Source organism: Petromyzon marinus, chromosome 69, assembly GCF_048934315.1.
Source record: "Petromyzon marinus isolate PM22_M1 ecotype Great Lakes invasive population chromosome 69, UKy_Petmar_22M1.pri1.0, whole genome shotgun sequence".
NCBI classification, from domain to species: Eukaryota; Metazoa; Chordata; class Hyperoartia; order Petromyzontiformes; family Petromyzontidae; genus Petromyzon; species Petromyzon marinus.
Genome location: NC_133735.1, coordinates 8,139,283 through 8,157,339, shown reverse-complemented (window position 1 = coordinate 8,157,339; position 18,057 = coordinate 8,139,283). Strand labels below are relative to the sequence as shown.

The 18,057-nt window shown below is 53.4% G+C and overlaps 1 long non-coding RNA gene across 1 annotated transcript; it reads left to right on the top strand.

Moving 5' to 3' along the window:
- Positions 1–13,516: 13,516 nt before the first annotated feature.
- LOC142906708 (uncharacterized) lies at positions 13,517–15,731 on the top strand. Its single transcript, XR_012930466.1, has 2 exons — positions 13,517–13,962; positions 14,022–15,731. It is a non-coding gene; the product is annotated as an uncharacterized LOC142906708 (long non-coding RNA).
- Positions 15,732–18,057: the final 2,326 nt, after the last annotated feature.

The following is an 18,057-nucleotide window of genomic DNA, read 5'->3' as shown; positions in this document are numbered from 1 at the left end:
CTGCTACTACTACACTACTACTACTACACTACTACTACACTACTACTACACTACTACTACTACACTACTACTACACTACTACTACTACACTACTACTACTACACTACTACTACACTACTACTACTGCTACTACTACTGCTACTACTACACTACTACTACACTACTACTACTACACTACTACTACTACACTACTACTACACTACTACTACTACTGCTACTACGACTACACTACTACTACACTACTACTACTACACTACTACTACACTACTACTACTACACTACTACTACTGCTGCTACTACTACTACTGCTACTACTACTGCTACTACTACACTACTACTACTACACTACTACTACTACACTACTACTACTACACTACTACTACTACACTACTACTACTACACTACTACTACTGCTGCTACTACTACTGCTACTACTACTGCTACTACTACTGCTACTACTACACTACTACTACTACACTACTACTACTGCTACTACACTACTACTACTGCTACTTCTACTGCTATTACACTACTACTACACTACTACTACACCACTACTACTACTACTACACTACTACTGCTACTACTACACTACTACTACTACACTACTACTACTGCTACTACACTACTACTACTGCTACTGCTATTACACTACTACTACTACACTACTACTACACTACTACTACTACACTACTACTGCTACTACTACACTACTACACTACTACTGCTACTACTACACTACTACTACTACTGCTATTACACTACTACTACACTACTACTACACTACTACTACTACTACACTACTACTACACTACTACTACTACACTACTACTACTACACTACTACACTACTGCTACTACTACACTACTACTACACTACTACTACTACACTATTACTACTACTACACTACTACTACTACACTACTACTACTACACTACTACTACTACTACACTACTACTACTACAACTACTACTACACTACTGCTACTACTACTACACTACTACTGCTACTACACTACTACTACTACTACACTACTACTACTACACTACTACTACTACTACACTACTGCTACTACTACTACAACTACTACTACACTACTACTACACTACTACTACTACACTACTACTACTACTGCTACTACACTACTGCTACTACTACTACACTACTACTACTACACTACTACTACTACTGCTACTACTACTACTGCTACTACTACTACTGCTACTACTACTACACTACTACTACACTACTGCTACTACTACTACTACACTACTACTACACTACTACTACTACACTACTACTACACTACTACTACTACACTACTACTACTACTGCTGCTACTACTACTACTGCTACTACTACTGCTACTACTACACTACTACTACTACACTACTACTACTGCTACTACACTACTACTACTACACTACTACTGCTACTACTACTACTACACTACTACTACACTACTACTACTACTACACTACTACTACTACACTACTACTACACTACTGCTACTACTACTACACTACTACTACACTACTACTACACTACTGCTACTACTACTACACTACTACTGCTACTACTACTACACTACTACTACACTACTACTACTACTACACTACTACTACACTACTACTACACTACTGCTACTACTACTACACTACTACTACTACACTACTGCTACTACTACTACTACACTACTACTGCTACTACTACTACACTACTACTACACTACTACTGCTACTACTACTACACTACTACTACTACTGCTACTACTACTACACTACTACTACTGCTACTACTGCTACTGCTACTACACTACTACTACTACACTACTACACTACTACTGCTACTACTACACTACTACTACACTACTACTACACTACTACTACTACTACACTACTACTACACTACTACTACTACACTACTACTACACTACTACTACTGCTACTACTACTGCTACTACTACACTACTACTACACTACTACTACTACACTACTACTACTACACTACTACTACACTACTACTACTACACTACTACACTACTACTACTACACTACTACTACTGCTGCTACTACTACTACTGCTACTACTACTGCTACTACTACACTACTACTACTACACTACTACTACTACACTACTACTACTACACTACTACTACTACACTACTACTACTACACTACTACTACTGCTGCTACTACTACTGCTACTACTACTGCTACTACTACTGCTACTACTACACTACTACACTACTACTACTGCTACTACACTACTACTACTGCTACTACTACTGCTATTACACTACTACTACACTACTACTACACCACTACTACTACTACTACACTACTACTGCTACTACTACACTACTACTACTACACTACTACTACTGCTACTACACTACTGCTACTGCTATTACACTACTACTACTACACTACTACTACACTACTACTACTACACTACTACTGCTACTACTACACTACTACACTACTACTGCTACTACTACACTACTACTACTACACTACTACTACTACTACACTACTACTACTACTGCTATTACACTACTACTACTACTACACTACTACTACTACGACACTACTACTACTACTACACTACTACTACTACACTACTACTACTACACTACTACACTACTACTACTACTACACTACTACTACACTACTACTACTACACTATTACTACTACTACTACACTACTACTACACTACTACTACTACACTACTACTACTACACTACTACTACTACTACACTACTACTACTACAACTACTACTACACTACTGCTACTACTACTACACTACTACTGCTACTACACTACTACTACTACACTACTACTACTACACTACTACTACTACTACACTACTGCTACTACTACTACAACTACTACTACACTACTACTACTACTACACTACTACTACTACACTACTACTACTACTGCTACTACACTACTGCTACTACTACACTACTACTACTACACTACTACTACTACTGCTACTACTACTACTACACTACTACTACTACTACACTACTGCTACTACTACTACTACTCTACTACTACACTACTACTACACTACTACTACTACACTACTACTACTACACTACTGCTACTACTACTGCTACTACTCCTGCTACTACTACTGCTACTACTACTGCTACTACTACACTACTACTACACTACTACTACTACACTACTACTACTACACTACTACTACTACACTACTGCTACTACTACTGCTACTACTCCTGCTACTACTACTGCTACTACTACTGCTACTACTACTACTACACTACTACTACTACACTACTGCTACTGCTACTACTACTGCTACTACTACTGCTACTACTACTACACTACTACTACTACACTACTACTACTACACTAACACTACTACTACACTACTACTACTACACTACTGCTACTGCTACTACTACTGCTACTACTACTGCTACTACTACTACACTACTACTACTACTGCTACTACTACTACACTACTACTACTACTACACTACTACTACTACACTACTACTACTACACTACTACTACTACACTAACACTACTACTACACTACTACTACTACACTACTACTACTACACTACTGCTACTGCTACTACTACTGCTACTACTACTGCTACTACTACTACACTACTACTACTACTGCTACTACTACTACACTACTACTACTACTACACTACTACTACACTACTACTACTACACTACTACTACTACACTAACACTACTACTACACTACTACTACACTACTACTACTACTGCTACTACTACTACTACACTACTACTACTACGCTTTGCCCTCCAGCCTGCGGTGCTGCCCCTCCCTCTCGATCCCTCCCCCCCCTTCCCTCCCTCCCCCTTCCCCCCCCTCCCCCCTTCCCTCCCCCTTCCCCCCCCTCCCCCCTTCCCTCCCTCCCTCCCTCTCACCTCTCCCCCCCCTCCCCCCCCCCAGTCCCGTCTCGCCGTGGCGACGTTGAGATGCTGGGCTACTGCCTCCTGTCGTGGCTGTCCGGAGACCTCCCTTGGGGGGCTGTCTCCACCAACGCCAACGCCGTCATGGACGCTAAGCTCAGGTAGCGGTGCCGGCCGGACAGCGGGTGTGTGTGTGTGTCAGTGTGTGTGTGTGTCTGTGTGTGTCTGTGTGTGTGTGTCAGTGTGTGTGTGTGTGTCTGTGTGTGTGTGTCAGTGTGTGTGTGTGTGTGTCTGTGTGTGTCTGTGTGTGTGTGTGTCTGTGTGTGTCTGTGTGTGTGTGTCAGTGTGTGTGTGTGTGTGTCTGTGTAATAGCTGCTCAGTCAGAGGAGGAGTTGGAGGTGCTGCTGCTGAGACTGGAGCGTGCCACTAAGAGGTGGGGCCTTACCATCAGCCCCACCAAAACTAAGCACCTGCCTGGGTATTTTGTACCATCGGACACTCCACCCCCACAACTCCCAATCGGTGATGGGGCAGTTGTGGAGAGAGTGGAGAGTTTCCCATACCTGGGCAGTGTGCTTATGACTGGCTCCAGTTTAACAGCAGAGGTCTCACTCCGAATCAGTCGAGCGGCAATATCTTTTCATCGGTTGCGTAACGCTGTGTGGAAGCTACCTGGTCTGTCGCTCCGCACTAAGCTTCAGGTCTTCTCGGCCACGGTCATTCCCTCCCTTCTCTACGCTTGCGAAACGTGGACCCCCCTAATGGAACATCTTCGCCGGTTAGAAACATTTAGGCTGGCCTGCCTACGATCCATCCTGGGTTTAACCAGACTGGATTGTGTGAGGAGCTCACAAATCCTTGAAAGATCTGGGCAGGGTCCCATCGGTGAGCTCCTCCGGCAGGCAAGGCTGCGATGGCTGGGTCATGTAGCCCGCATGCCCAGCCACCGCATGCCGAAACAGCTTTTGTTTGGCCGGATTGAGGGGGCTAAGCGGGCGCGGCACGGGCTAGAGAAGAGATGGAGTGACGTGGTACAGGAGGACGTGGAGCTGAGTGGACTTGCCGATGACTGGTACCAGCGGTGTCAAGATCGGCCTCTGTGGAGGAGGCTCGTGAAGGATGCTACTGGGCAGTTGGAGGCAGTCGCCCTCCAACAACAACGGAGGGCGGAGGAGCGACGCTCACAACAGCGAGCGGAGCGCCGGGTGGCTAAAGCACAGCAGGTTGGCACAGTAGGGGGCACAGGTGGTGCATCAGCCAGTCATCTCAGTCAGTCGACCCGTGGCACCTGGGTCTGCCCCGTGACCTCCTGCCAGCGGGCGTTCGACACTTCACGTGGCCTCAGGGTGCACATAGCCTGGCACAAGCGTCGTGGTGACGTTACCGCCACTTAGTGGCGAATGGCGGTTGTTGTTGTTGTTGTGTCTGTGTGTGTGTGTCTGTGTGTGTGTGAGTGTGTGTGTGTCTGTGTCTGTGCTTGTGTTAGTGTGTGTGTGTGTGTCTGTGTGTGTCTGTGTGTATTTTGTACCATCGGACACTCCACCCCCACAACTCCCAATCGGTGATGGGGCAGTTGTGGAGAGAGTGGAGAGTTTCCCATACCTGGGCAGTGTGCTTATGACTGGCTCCAGTTTAACAGCAGAGGTCTCACTCCGAATCAGTCGAGCGGCAATATCTTTTCATCGGTTGCGTAACGCTGTGTGGAAGCTACCTGGTCTGTCGCTCCGCACTAAGCTTCAGGTCTTCTCGGCCACGGTCATTCCCTCCCTTCTCTACGCTTGCGAAACGTGGACCCCCCTAATGGAACATCTTCGCCGGTTAGAAACATTTAGGCTGGCCTGCCTACGATCCATCCTGGGTTTAACCAGGCTGGATTGTGTGAGGAGCTCACAAATCCTTGAAAGATCTGGGCAAGGTCCCATCGGTGAGCTCCTCCGGCAGGCAAGGCTGCGTTGGCTGGGTCATGTAGCCCGCATGCCCAGCCACTGCATGCCGAAACAGCTTTTGTTCGGCCAGATCGAGGGGGCTAAACGGGCGCGGCACGGGCTAGAGAAGAGATGGAGTGATGTGGTACAGGAGGACGTGGAGCTGAGTGGACTTTGCCGATGACTGGTACCAGCGGTGTCAAGATCGGCCTCTGTGGAGGAGGCTCGTGAAGGACGCTACTGGGCAGTTGGAGGCAGTCACCCTCCAACAACAACGGAGGGCGGAGGAGCGACGCTCACAACAACGAGCGGAGCGCCGGGTGGCTAAAGCACAGCAGGTTGGCACAGTAGGGGGCACAGGTGGTGCATCAGCCAGTCATCGCAGTCAGTCGACCCGTGGCACTTGGGTCTGCCCCGTGACCTCCTGCCAGCGGGCGTTCGACACCTCACGTGGCCTCAAGGTGCACATGGCCTGGCACAAACGTCGTGGTGACGTCACCACCACTTAGTGGCGAATGGTGGTTGTTATGTGTATCTCTGTGTCTCCGTGTGTCTCCGTGTGTCTCTATGTGTCTCTATGTGTCTCTGTGTGTCTCCGTGTGTCTCTGTGTATCTTTATGTCTCCGTGTGTTCTCTGTGTGTCTCTGTGTGTCTCCGTGTGTCTCTATGTGTCTCTATGTGTCTCCGTGTGTCTCTGTGTATCTTTATGTCTCTGTGTGTCTCTGTGTGTCTCTGTGTGTCTCCGTGTGTCTCTGTGTGTTCTCTGTGTGTTCTCTGTGTGTCTCCGTGTGTCTCTATGTGTCTCTGTGTATCTTTCTGTCTCTGTGTGTCTCCGTGTGTCTCCGCGTGTCTCCGCGTGTCTCCGTGTGTCTCCGTGTGTTCTCTGTGTGTCTCCGTGTGTCTCCGCGTGTCTCCGCGTGTCTCCGTGTGTCTCCGTGTGTTTTCTGTGTGTCTCCGTGTGTCTCCGTGTGTCTCTCGTGTGTCTCTGTATGTCTCTGTGTGTCTCTGTGTGTCTCCGTGTGTCTCTGTGTGTCTCCGTGTGTCTCCGTGTGTCTCTATGTGTCTCTGTATGTCTCTGTGTGTCTCTGTGTCTCCGTGTGTCTCCGCGTGTCTCCGTGTGTTCTCTGTGTGTCTCCGTGTGTCTCCGTGTGTCTCTATGTGTCTCTGTGTATCTTTATGTCTCCGTGTGTCTCCGTGTGTCTCCGCGTGTCTCTATGTGTCTCTATGTATCTCTGTGTCTCTATGTGTCTCTATGTGTCTCTGTGTGTCTCTGTGTGTCTCCGTGTGTTCTCTGTGTCTCCGTGTGTTCTCTGTGTCTCCGTGTGTCTCTATGTGTCTCCGTGTGTCTCTATGTGTCTCTGTGTATCTTTGTGTCTCTTTGTGTCTCCGTGTGTCTCTATGTGTCTCTGTGTCTCCGTGTGTCTCTATGTGTCTCTGTATGTCTCTGTGTGTCTCTGTGTCTCCGTGTGTCTCCGCATGTCTCCGTGTGTTCTCTGTGTGTCTCCATGTGTCTCCGTGTGTCTCTATGTGTCTCTGTGTATCTTTATGTCTCCGTGTGTCTCCGTGTGTCTCCGTGTGTCTCTGCGTGTCTCTATGTGTCTCTATCTATCTCTGTGTCTCTATGTGTCTCTGTGTCTCTGTGTGTCTCTGTGTGTCTCCGTGTGTTCTCTGTGTGTCTCTGTGTCTCCGTGTGTCTCTCTGTGTCTCTGTGTATCTTTGTGTCTCCGCGTGTCTCCGCGTGTCTCCGCGAGTCTCACTACGGACCTGCGTCTCCATCTCCTCCGTGTGCAGCTACAGGGAAGCGGTTCCGACGCTCATCCGGGATGTGCTGCTAAGAGCTCCGCCTGCTGCTGCTGCTGCTGCTGGTGCATGCGGTGAGTGGGGGGAGTGGAGGGGGGCATCAGCCACAGTGTCCCCCTCCAACGCTGTTCATTGGAATTGGGCATAGCCACACACAGCACAGCAGCAGCAGCAGCAACCATGGCTACTGAACCACCACGTGAGTCACAGGGACAGCTGCCCCTGGGGGTTCCCCTACGCTACACCACGCACACACACAGCAGCAACAGCAACTCAACCACCACGTGAGTCACAGGGACAGCTGCCCCTGGGGGTTCCCCTACACCACGCACACAGCAGCAACAGCAACTCAACCACCACGTGTGTCACAGGGACAGCTGCCCCTGGGGGTTCCCCTACACCACGCACACAGCAGCAACAGCAACTCAACCACCACGTGTGTCACAGGGACAGCTGCCCCTGTACACCACACACACAGCAGCAGCAACTCAACCACCACGTGTGTCACAGGGACAGCTGCCCCTGGGGGTTCCCCTACGCTACAGCACATACACAGCAGCAGCAACTCAACCACCACGTGTGTCACAGGGACAGCTGCCCCTGGGGGTTCCCCTACGCTACAGCACACACAGCAGCAGCGGCAGCAACTCAACCACCACGTGAGTCACAGGGACAGCTGCCCCTGGGGGTTCCCCTACGCTACAGCACACACAGCAGCAGCGGCAGCAACTCAACCACCACGTGTGTCACAGGGACAGCTGCCCCTGGGGGCAGCTGTCCCTGTACACCACACACACAGCAGCAGCAACTCAACCACCACGTGTGTCACAGGGACAGCTGCCCCTGGGGGTTCCCCTACGCTACAGCACACAGCAGCAGCAGCAACTCAACCACCACGTGTGTCACAGGGACAGCTGCCCCTGGGGGTTCCCCTACGCTACACCACGCACACAGCAGCAGCAGCAACTCAACCACCACGTGAGTCACAGGGACAGCTGCCCCTGGGGGTTCCCCTACACCACACACACAGCAGCAGCAGCAACCATGGCTACTGAACCACCACGTGAGTCACAGGGACAGCTGCCCCTGGGGGTTCCCCTACGCTACACCACGCACACACACAGCAGCAGCAACTCAACCACCACGTGAGTCACAGGGACAGCTGCCCCTGGGGGTTCCCCTACGCTACAGCACACACCAGCAGCAACTCAACCACCACGTGTGTCACAGGGACAGCTGCCCCTGTACACCACACACACAGCAGCAGCAACTCAACCACCACCTGTGTCACAGGGACAGCTGCCCCTGGGGGTTCCCCTACGCTACACCACGCACACACACAGCAGCAACAGCAACTCAACCACCACGTGTGTCACAGGGACAGCTGCCCCTGGGGGTTCCCCTACGCTACAGCACACACACAGCAGCAGCAACTCAACCACCACGTGTGTCACAGGGACAGCTGCCCCTGGGGGTTCCCCTACGCTACACCACGCACACACAGCAGCAGCAGCAACTCAACCACCACGTGAGTCACAGGGACAGCTGCCCCTGGGGGTTCCCCTACGCTACAGCACGCACACAGCAGCAGCAGCAGCAGCAGCAACTCAACCACCACGTGAGTCACAGGGACAGCTGCCCCTGGGGGTTCCCCTATGCTACACCACGCACACACAGCAGCAGCAACTCAACCACCACGTGTGTCACAGGGACAGCTGCCCCTGGGGGTTCCCCTACACTACACCACGCACACACACAGCAGCAGCAACTCAACCACCACGTGTGTCACAGGGACAGCTGCCCCTGGGGGTTCCCCTACGCTACAGCACACACACAGCAGCAGCAACTCAACCACCACGTGAGTCACAGGGACAGCTGCCACTGGGGGTTCCCCTACGCTACACCACGCACACACACAGCAGCAGCAACTCAACCACCACGTGTGTCACAGGGACAGCTGCCCCTGGGTTTGCCGGTAACGCCGTCGGTAAACCGCCGGCCCTTCGGTGGAGCCGCTGGCGACGACGTCGCGCTCCGTCCGGGCCATCGGCGCTCGTCCCCCCCCCCGGTTTGCATCCCAGAGGCCCGCGGTGGCAATTCCACATTCCTATGGCGGCTGGGGTGGTCGAGGGCAATCGTTGTAGGTGCGCCGCGGTGGCGATGAGATGTTGACTACCTCGCCCGGTACGCAGGAGGTCGTGGGTTCGATCCCAGACCCTGACACCACGGTGGCTATGAGATGTTGACTACCTCACCTGGTACACAGGAGGTCGTGGGTTCAATCCCAGACCCTGACGATGCCTGCTACTGCTGTAGATTTGGAGTCTGCGTCTCTCTCTCATCATCATCATCATGGTGGCTATGAGATGTTGACTACCTCACCTGGTACACAGGAGGTCGTGGGCTTCGATCCCTCCCCTGACGATGCCTGCTGCTGCTGCTGTAGATTTGGAGTCTCCGTGGGGGTCGCGTGGATTTGTCTCTGGCACTGCCGGTTTCCCCACCCCCCACCTGCACATTCAGTGCCAACGTCAACGCTGTTTTCGAGTTTGGCTGCTGATGTCTCAACCCTCCACGTGATAAGCCACTCGGTTGGGCTGCCAACGCTTGCGATGGTCCCACGTCGCCCCTCTAAAAGAGCTACGCGGCGTGCTGAACGTCCACGTGACGGCGGCGAGTGTTACGTCATCGCCGCCGTGGTCGCCGTGGTTACCGTGGTCACCGTGGTCACCGTGGTTACCGTGGACGACGGCGGGAAAGGCGTGCTGAACGTCCACGTGACAGCGGCGAGTGTACGTCATCGTCGCCGTGGTCACCGTGGTTACTGTGGGTGAGGGCGGGAGCGGCGTGCTGAACGTCCACGTGACGGCGGCGAGTGTTACGTCATCGTCGCCGTGGTCACCGTGGTTACCGTGGTTACCGTGGTCACCGTGGGTGACGGAGGGAGAGGCGTGCTGAACGTCCACGTGACGGCGGCGAGTGTTACGTCATCTCCGTCGTCACCGTGGTTACCGTGGCTAAGCCACCGGTGAACCAGCCGACCTCCCACAACCCCCCACCTCCCGCCTGACTGTCCGCCGGTGGCCCCCCACCCACCCCCCCCCCCCGCCCCCCCCCAGGCCTGGAGGACTTCCTGGAGCACGGCCTTCCAGCTGCCGTACGACGCAGCCCCCGACTACGCGCTGCTCCGGCGCTCCCTCGACCACCCGACCGCCTCCGCCGCCTCCGCCGCCTCCGCCGCCTCCGCCGCCTCCGCCGCCTCCGCCGCCTCCCCTTACAAAGGTTGCTCTACCCAGCTCCTGCCCCTCCGTGCCAACCCCTCCCCCCTCCCTTTGCTCCCCCCCCCCCCTTTGCTCCCCCCCCCTTTGCTACCCCCCCCCCCCTTTGCTCCCCCCCCCCCCCGTGTCTCTAACCTGTCCGTCTTGCTACAGCAGAGGCGTTTGTGTACAGACTGCCCTCTATGACATCATGATAACAACAATCTGGACCACTGGACGGGTTCCGCAGGACTGGAAGGATGCCCTGCTGGTGGTCTCCCCCTCTTCAAGAATGGGGGACCGCACAGAACTGTAACAACTTACAGGGCACGTCACTCCTCAGTGTGAGGCCGGGAAAGGTCCTGGGCAAGGATTATTGAGCATCGCCTCGCCAGGCACGCTGAGGGGAGGCTTGCGGAGGCCCAATGCGGTTTCAGGAAAGGGCGGTCCTGCACAGATGCCATATTTTCTGTCCGTCTGCTACAGCAGAGGTGTAGGGAAATCCAACAAGACCTAAGTCTCTGCTTTATTGACCTGGTCAAGGCCTATGATACCATCGGTAGGCCTGGGCTCTGGGTTGTTCTTCGTGCTTTCGGAGTCCCCTGACCCTCTGCTCACGATCATTAAGGACCTTCGTGATGGTGAGCGGGCCCGGGTAAAACTACGTGGCCGGGAGTCAGAGCCATTCCCTGTACACCTTGGGGTGCGACAGGATGTCCTCTGGCTCCCACATTATTTAACATCTATTTTGACCACGTAGTTGTGAAGCCTTCAATAGCTGGATCGGGAGAATCTCCATATGGTACAGATACGATGGGAGGCTGATCGATGCCCGGGTGCGGTCAAGGGATGGCTCCCTATCGCTCAACCACGTTATGTATGCCGATGATTTGGTAATAGCTGCTCATTCAGAGGAGGAGTTGGAGACGCTGCTGCTGAGACTGCAGCTTGCCACTAAGAGGTGGGGACTTACCATCAGCCCACCAAAACTAAGCACCTGCCTGGGTATTTTGTACCATCGGACACTCCACCCCCACAACTCCTAATTTGTGATGGAGCAGTTGTGGAGAGAGTGGAGAGTTTCCCATACCTGGGCAGTGTGCTTATGACCGGCTTGAGTTTAACAGCAGAGGTCTCACTCCGAATCAGTCGAGAGGGGCAATATCTTTTTATCGGTTGCGTAACGCTGTGTGGAAGCTACCTGGTCTGTCCGCTCCGCACTAAGCTTCAGGTCTTCTCGGCCACGGTCATTCCCTCTCTTCTCTACGCTTGCGAAACGGGACCCCCTTAATGGAGCATCTTCGCCGGTTAGAAACATTTAGGCTGGCCTGCCTACGATCCATCCTGGGTTTAACCAGGCTGGATTGTGTGAGGAGCTCACAAATCCTTGAAAGATCTGGGCAAGGTCCCATCGGTGAGCTCCTCCGGCAGGTAAGGCTGCGATGGCTGGGTCATGTAGCCCGCATGCCCAGCCACCGCATGCCGAAACAGCTTTTGTTCGGCCGGATCGAAGGGGCTAAACGGGCGCGGCATGGGCTAGAGAAGAGATGGAGTGATGTGGTACAGGAGGACGTGGAGCTGAGTGGACTTGCCGATGACTGGTACCAGCGGTGTCAAGATCGGCCTCTGTGGAGGAGGCTCGTGAAGGACGCTACTGGGCAGTTGGAGGCAGTCGCCCTCCAACAACAACGGAGGGCGGAGGAGCGACGCTCACAACAACGAGCGGAGCACCGGGTGGCTAAAGCACAGCAGGTTGGCACAGTAGGGGGCACAGGTGGTGCACCAGCCAGTCATCTCAGTCAGTCGACCCGTGGCACCTGGGTCTGCCCCGTGACCTCCTGCCCAGCGGGCGTTCGACACTTCACGTGGCCTCAAGGTGCACATGGCCTGGCACAAGCGTCGTGGTGACGTCACCGCCACTCAGTGGCGAATGGCGGTTGTTGTGTGTGTCTACGTGTGTGTCTACGTGTGTGTGTCTGTGTGTGTGTGAGTCTGTGTGTGTGTGTCTACGTGTGTGTGTGTCTGTGTGTGTGTGTCTGTGTGTGTGTCTGTGTGTGTGTGTCTGTGTGAGTCTGTGTGTGTGTGTCTACGTGTGTGTGTGTCTGTGTGTGTGTCTATGTGTGTCTATGTGTGTGTGTGTGCGACTAACAGCACTTTGCCCAGTCTGTTAAAGGCTGCACGGGGGACCTTTGTCTTTCTGTCTTTTGTCTTTCCACGCAGAGCGGAAGAGCCGGGGACAAGCGGCCAAACGCAAGTGAAGAGCGAGGGGCGGGGGTGGGGGGTGGGGGTGGGGGCGGGGGTGGGGGCGGGGGTGGGGGTGGGGGCGGGGGTGGGGGCGGGGGCGGGGGTGGGGGCGGGGGCGGGGTGAGGGTGGGGGTGGGGGTGAGGGTGGAGGTGGGGGTGGGGGTGGGGGCGGGGGTGAGGGCGGGGGTGTGGGCGTGGTGGGGGCGGGGGTGGGGGTGGGGGCGGGGGTGGGCGGGGCGGGAGCGGGGTGAGGGTGGAGGTGGGGGCGGGGGTGGGCGGGTGGGGTGGGGGCGGGGGGGGGTGGGGCGGGGGTGGGGGGCGGGGGTGGGGCGGGGGTGGGGGGCGGGGGTGGGCGGGGGCGGGGGTGGAGGTGGTGGAGAAGATGGAGGAGCAGGATGAGGTGGAGGAGGAGGTGGAGGAGGTAGAGGAGGTTCGAGTTGGTAGAGTTGAGTCCACCACAGAGTTGAGTCCACCACAGTGCTGAGTGAGTCCACCACAAGAGTTGAGTGAGTCCACCACAGAGTTGAGTCCACCACAGTGCTGAGTGAGTCCACCACAAGAGTTGAGTGAGTCCACCACAGAGTTAGTCCACCACAGAGTTGAGTGAAGTCCACCACAAGAGTTGAGTGAGTCCACCACAGAGTTGAGTCCACCACAGAGTTGAGTGAGTCCACCATATAGTTGAGTGAGTCCACCACAGAGTTGAGTGAGTCCACCACAAGAGTTGAGTGAGTCCACCACAGAGTTGAGGCCACCACAGAGTTGAGTCCACCACAGAGTTGAGTGAGTCCACCACAGAGTTGAGGCCACCACAGAGTTGAGTGAGTCCACCACAGAGTTCAGTGAGTCCACCACAGAGTTGAGTGAGTCCACCACAGAGCTGAGTGAGTCCACCACAGAGTTGAGTGAGTCCACCACAGAGTTGAGTGAGTCCACCACAGAGTTGAGTCCACCACATAGTTGAGTGAGTCCACAGAGCTGAGTGAGTCCACCACAGAGTTGAGTCCACCACAGTTTAGTCCACCACAGAGTTGAGTGAGTCCACCACAGAGTTGAGTGAGTCCACCACAGAGTTGAGTGAGTCCACCACAGGATTGAGTCCACCACAGAGTTGAGTCCACCACAGAGCTGAGTGAGTCCACCACAGAGTTGAGTGAGTCCACCACAGAGTTTAGTCCACCACAGAGCTGAGTGAATCCACCACAGAGTTGAGAGAGTCCACCACAGGATTGAGTCCACCACAGAGTTGAGTGAGTCCACCACAGAGTTGAGTGAGTCCACCACAGAGCTGAGTGAGTCCACCACAGAGTTGAGTGAGTCCACCACAAGAGTTGAGTGAGTCCACCACATCGTTTAGTCCACCACAGAGCTGAGTGAGTCCACAGAGTTGAGTGAGTCCACCACAGAGCTGAGTGAGTTCACAGAGCTGAGTGAGTCCACCACAGAGCTGAGTGAGTCCACCACAGGTTTGAGTCCACCACAGAGCTGAGTGAGTCCACCACAGGTTTGAGTCCACCACAGAGCTGAGTGAGTCCACCACAGGTTTGAGTGAGTTAATCACAGGTTTGAGCGAGTCCACTGGAGCTGAGTGAGTCCACTACAGGATTGAGTCCACCACAGGGTTGAGTGAGTCCACCACAGGGTTGAGTCCACCACAGAGTTGAGTGAGTCCACAGAGTTGAGTGAGTCCACCACAGGGTTGAGTGAGTCCACCACATGGTTGAGTCCACCACAGAGTTGAGTGAGTCCACAGAGTTGAGTGAGTCCACCACAGAGTTGAGTGAGTCCACCACAGAGTTGAGTGAGTCCACCACAAGAGTTGAGTGAGTCCACCACAGAGTTTAGTCCACCACAGCTGAGTGAGTCCACAGAGTTGAGTCCACCACAGAGCTGAGTGAGTCCACCACAGAGCTGACCGAGTCCACCACAGAGCTGAGTGAGTCCACCACAGAGCTGACCGAGTCCACCACAGAGCTGAGTGAGTCCACCACAGGGTTGAGCGAGTTAATCACAGGTTTGAGTGAGTCCACCACAGGTTTGAGTGAGTCCACCACAGAGCTGACCGAGTCCACCACAGAGCTGAGTGAGTCCACCACAGGGTTGAGCGAGTTAATAACAGGTTTGCGTGAGTCCACCACAGTGCTGAGTGAGTCCACCACAGAGCTGACCGAGTCCACCACAGAGCTGAGTGAGTCCACCACAGGGTTGAGCGAGTTAATCACAGGTTTGAGTGAGTCCACCACAGGGTTGAGTGAGTCCACCACAGGTTTGCGCGAGTCCACCACAGGTTTGAGTGAGTCCACCACAGAGGTGACCGAGTCCACCACAGAGCTGACCGAGTCCACCACAGGGTTGAGCGAGTTAATCACAGGTTTTGATTGAGAGTAACTATCGATTGCAACTGATGATGCTGATGGTTTAGCAGCAGCAACAGCAACCACCACCACCACCACACATTTCCTTAAGTCAGGACAACAAAACCTCTGTACCCCTTGTTTATTTCGGTCAAGTCACGTGGGTAGAAATACAATAATAAAAGATCACCACGTCATCGGGGTGTGAAAAGATCTCTCATAGTTGTGTTGGAAACCCTCCCCCCGGAGAGGCGTTTCAATCTTGATTTGAAGCGTACGTGGCCGCTGGGAATCCATCACAAATCCTCGGTTGTTTGGGTGAAGTCGTCACGTAGAAGGTGGACATATAAAATAGTGGTAGGAGGGAACCGTCTGGTTGTTACTCCACCAGCAGCAGCCTAACGGGGGATTGTTGTGTCCGTCCGTTCGTCCGTCGTGCATCCAAACATGGGAGGGGTGGGGCTTGGTGGGGAGGGAGGGGCTGGGTGGGGAGGGGAGGGGCTGGGTGGGGAGGGAGGGGCTTGGTGGAGAGGGGTGGGGAGGGAGGGGAGGGAGGGGCTGGGTGGGGAGGGGTGGGGCTGGGTGGAGAGGGGAGGGTGGGAGGGGTGGGGCTGGGTGGGGTGGGGAGGGTGGGAGGGGAGGGGCTGGGAGGGGAGGGGCTGGGTGGAGAGGGTGGGAGGGGTGGGGCTGGGTGGGGAGGGAGGGGCTGGGTGGGGAGGGGTGGGGTGGAGAGGGTGGGAGGGGTGGGGCTGGGTGGGGAGGGAGGGGCTGGGTGGGGTGGGGAGGGTGGGAGGGGAGGGGCTGGGAGGGGAGGGGCTGGGTGGAGAGGGTGGGAGGGGTGGGGCTGGGTGGGGAGGGAGGGGCTGGGTGGGAAGGGTGGGAGGGGTGGGGCTGGGTGGGGCTGGGAGGGGAGGGAGGGGCTGGGTGGGAGGGGTGGGGCTGGGTGGGGAGGGGCTGGTAGGGGGGTGGGGCTGGGTGGGGAGGGAGGGGAGGGGCTGGGTGGAGAGGGTGGGAGGGGTGGGGCTGGGTGGGGAGGGAGGGGCTGGGTGGGAGGGGTGGGGCTGGGAAGGGAGGGGCTGGGTGTGGAGGGGCTGGTCACCCCGTGGTGCCCCCCTTATAAAAACTCAACGTTTCACCTACTCACGGCAGGCTTGTGCCCGTCCTCACAGTCGGGCGTATTGTGCTGAACGCACCACGTGGTGGTGGTGCCTCCGTTGACCCTGGCCATTGACCGAACAACCCGACGTTCCTACCAGCTCCCTTTCCGCAGGAGAATGCGTTCAAATAAATGACGACGTTTCGGTAGCCGTGCGGAAGCGGTTCCTCGCCTACTTCATCGGTCTGTTCTTGCTGTGGTTGTTTCGCACCCGATGACGATTGCTATCGTGTTGCGATCGAAACGTCGTGACCTGTTATGTTATTTCTACCCACGTGACTTTACCGAAATTATTTTAAAAAAGCGCGTGATGGATTCCCTGCGGCCGCGAAAGCTTCAAATCAAGATTTTTTTTTTTTAAACAACAAAAAACTCGTTTTGATTCCGCTTCTGCTGCTGCTTCTGCTGCTGCTGCTTCTGCTGAACATTAAACGCAATAAATTTTGATTTAAAGCTTTCGTGACTGCAGTAATTCATAGTCTTAGTTCTTTCGGTAAAGTCACCACGTTGAAGGGAAACAATAAAATAATAAAATATAAAACAATCAAAAAAATTCTCACGACGTTTCGACCGTAACACACCTGAAGACGACCGTTTGAGTTATGGTCGAAACGTCGTGAGAATTTTTATTGTTTTATATATATTTTATATTATTTTATTGTTTCCCTTCAACGTGGTGACTTTACCGAAAGAACTAAGAATATTAAACGCAATGTTTTAAATCGGTGTCCACGTCCCTATCGGTTGTTGTTGTTGTGCAAACGAAGGAGTGGCATTTCGATTTAATGTGCTAATTCCTTTAACAATGGGTGCCTCTGTGGATGTGTATGCTTTAACTTTTAACATAGCTATTTCTGTGACCAGTCACAAGCTAATCATTCAGCCATTTCAATGCTAAATTCTATGCTAATTCCTTTGTCAAGGCGCTTTGTTCCTCTCACACAGCTTAAAGGCCGTGATCTGAACGTGGCTCTTTCACTCCAGCGCTGTCCTACCAGACAGTCTCGTCCCTTCACCTGATGAAGGCCGCTTGTGTTGTGGCCGAAACGTCGTGAGAATATTATTGTGTTATTTTATTTTATCAATTTATTATTTTATTCTCATTCTACGTGGTGGTGACTTTACCGAAAGAACCAAAGAAGAAGGAGTGGCAATTGGACATCCCCACCAGCCAATGTACAAAAGGAGGGGGGGCCTTGATAGAGAATTCAACCGTAATGAGAAAAGACGAGAAAAATCTAAGAAGTAATATTTTTTTAAAAATTTTTTTATTTAAAAACACGCTTTAATTAAATGTACCCTACTGGTAATGTAAGAACTCCACGACTCCAGAAAGTTGCCCACGAGGCTTGCCTACAACGTAAAGGGGGGACCCCCCGTGGCCAGTTAC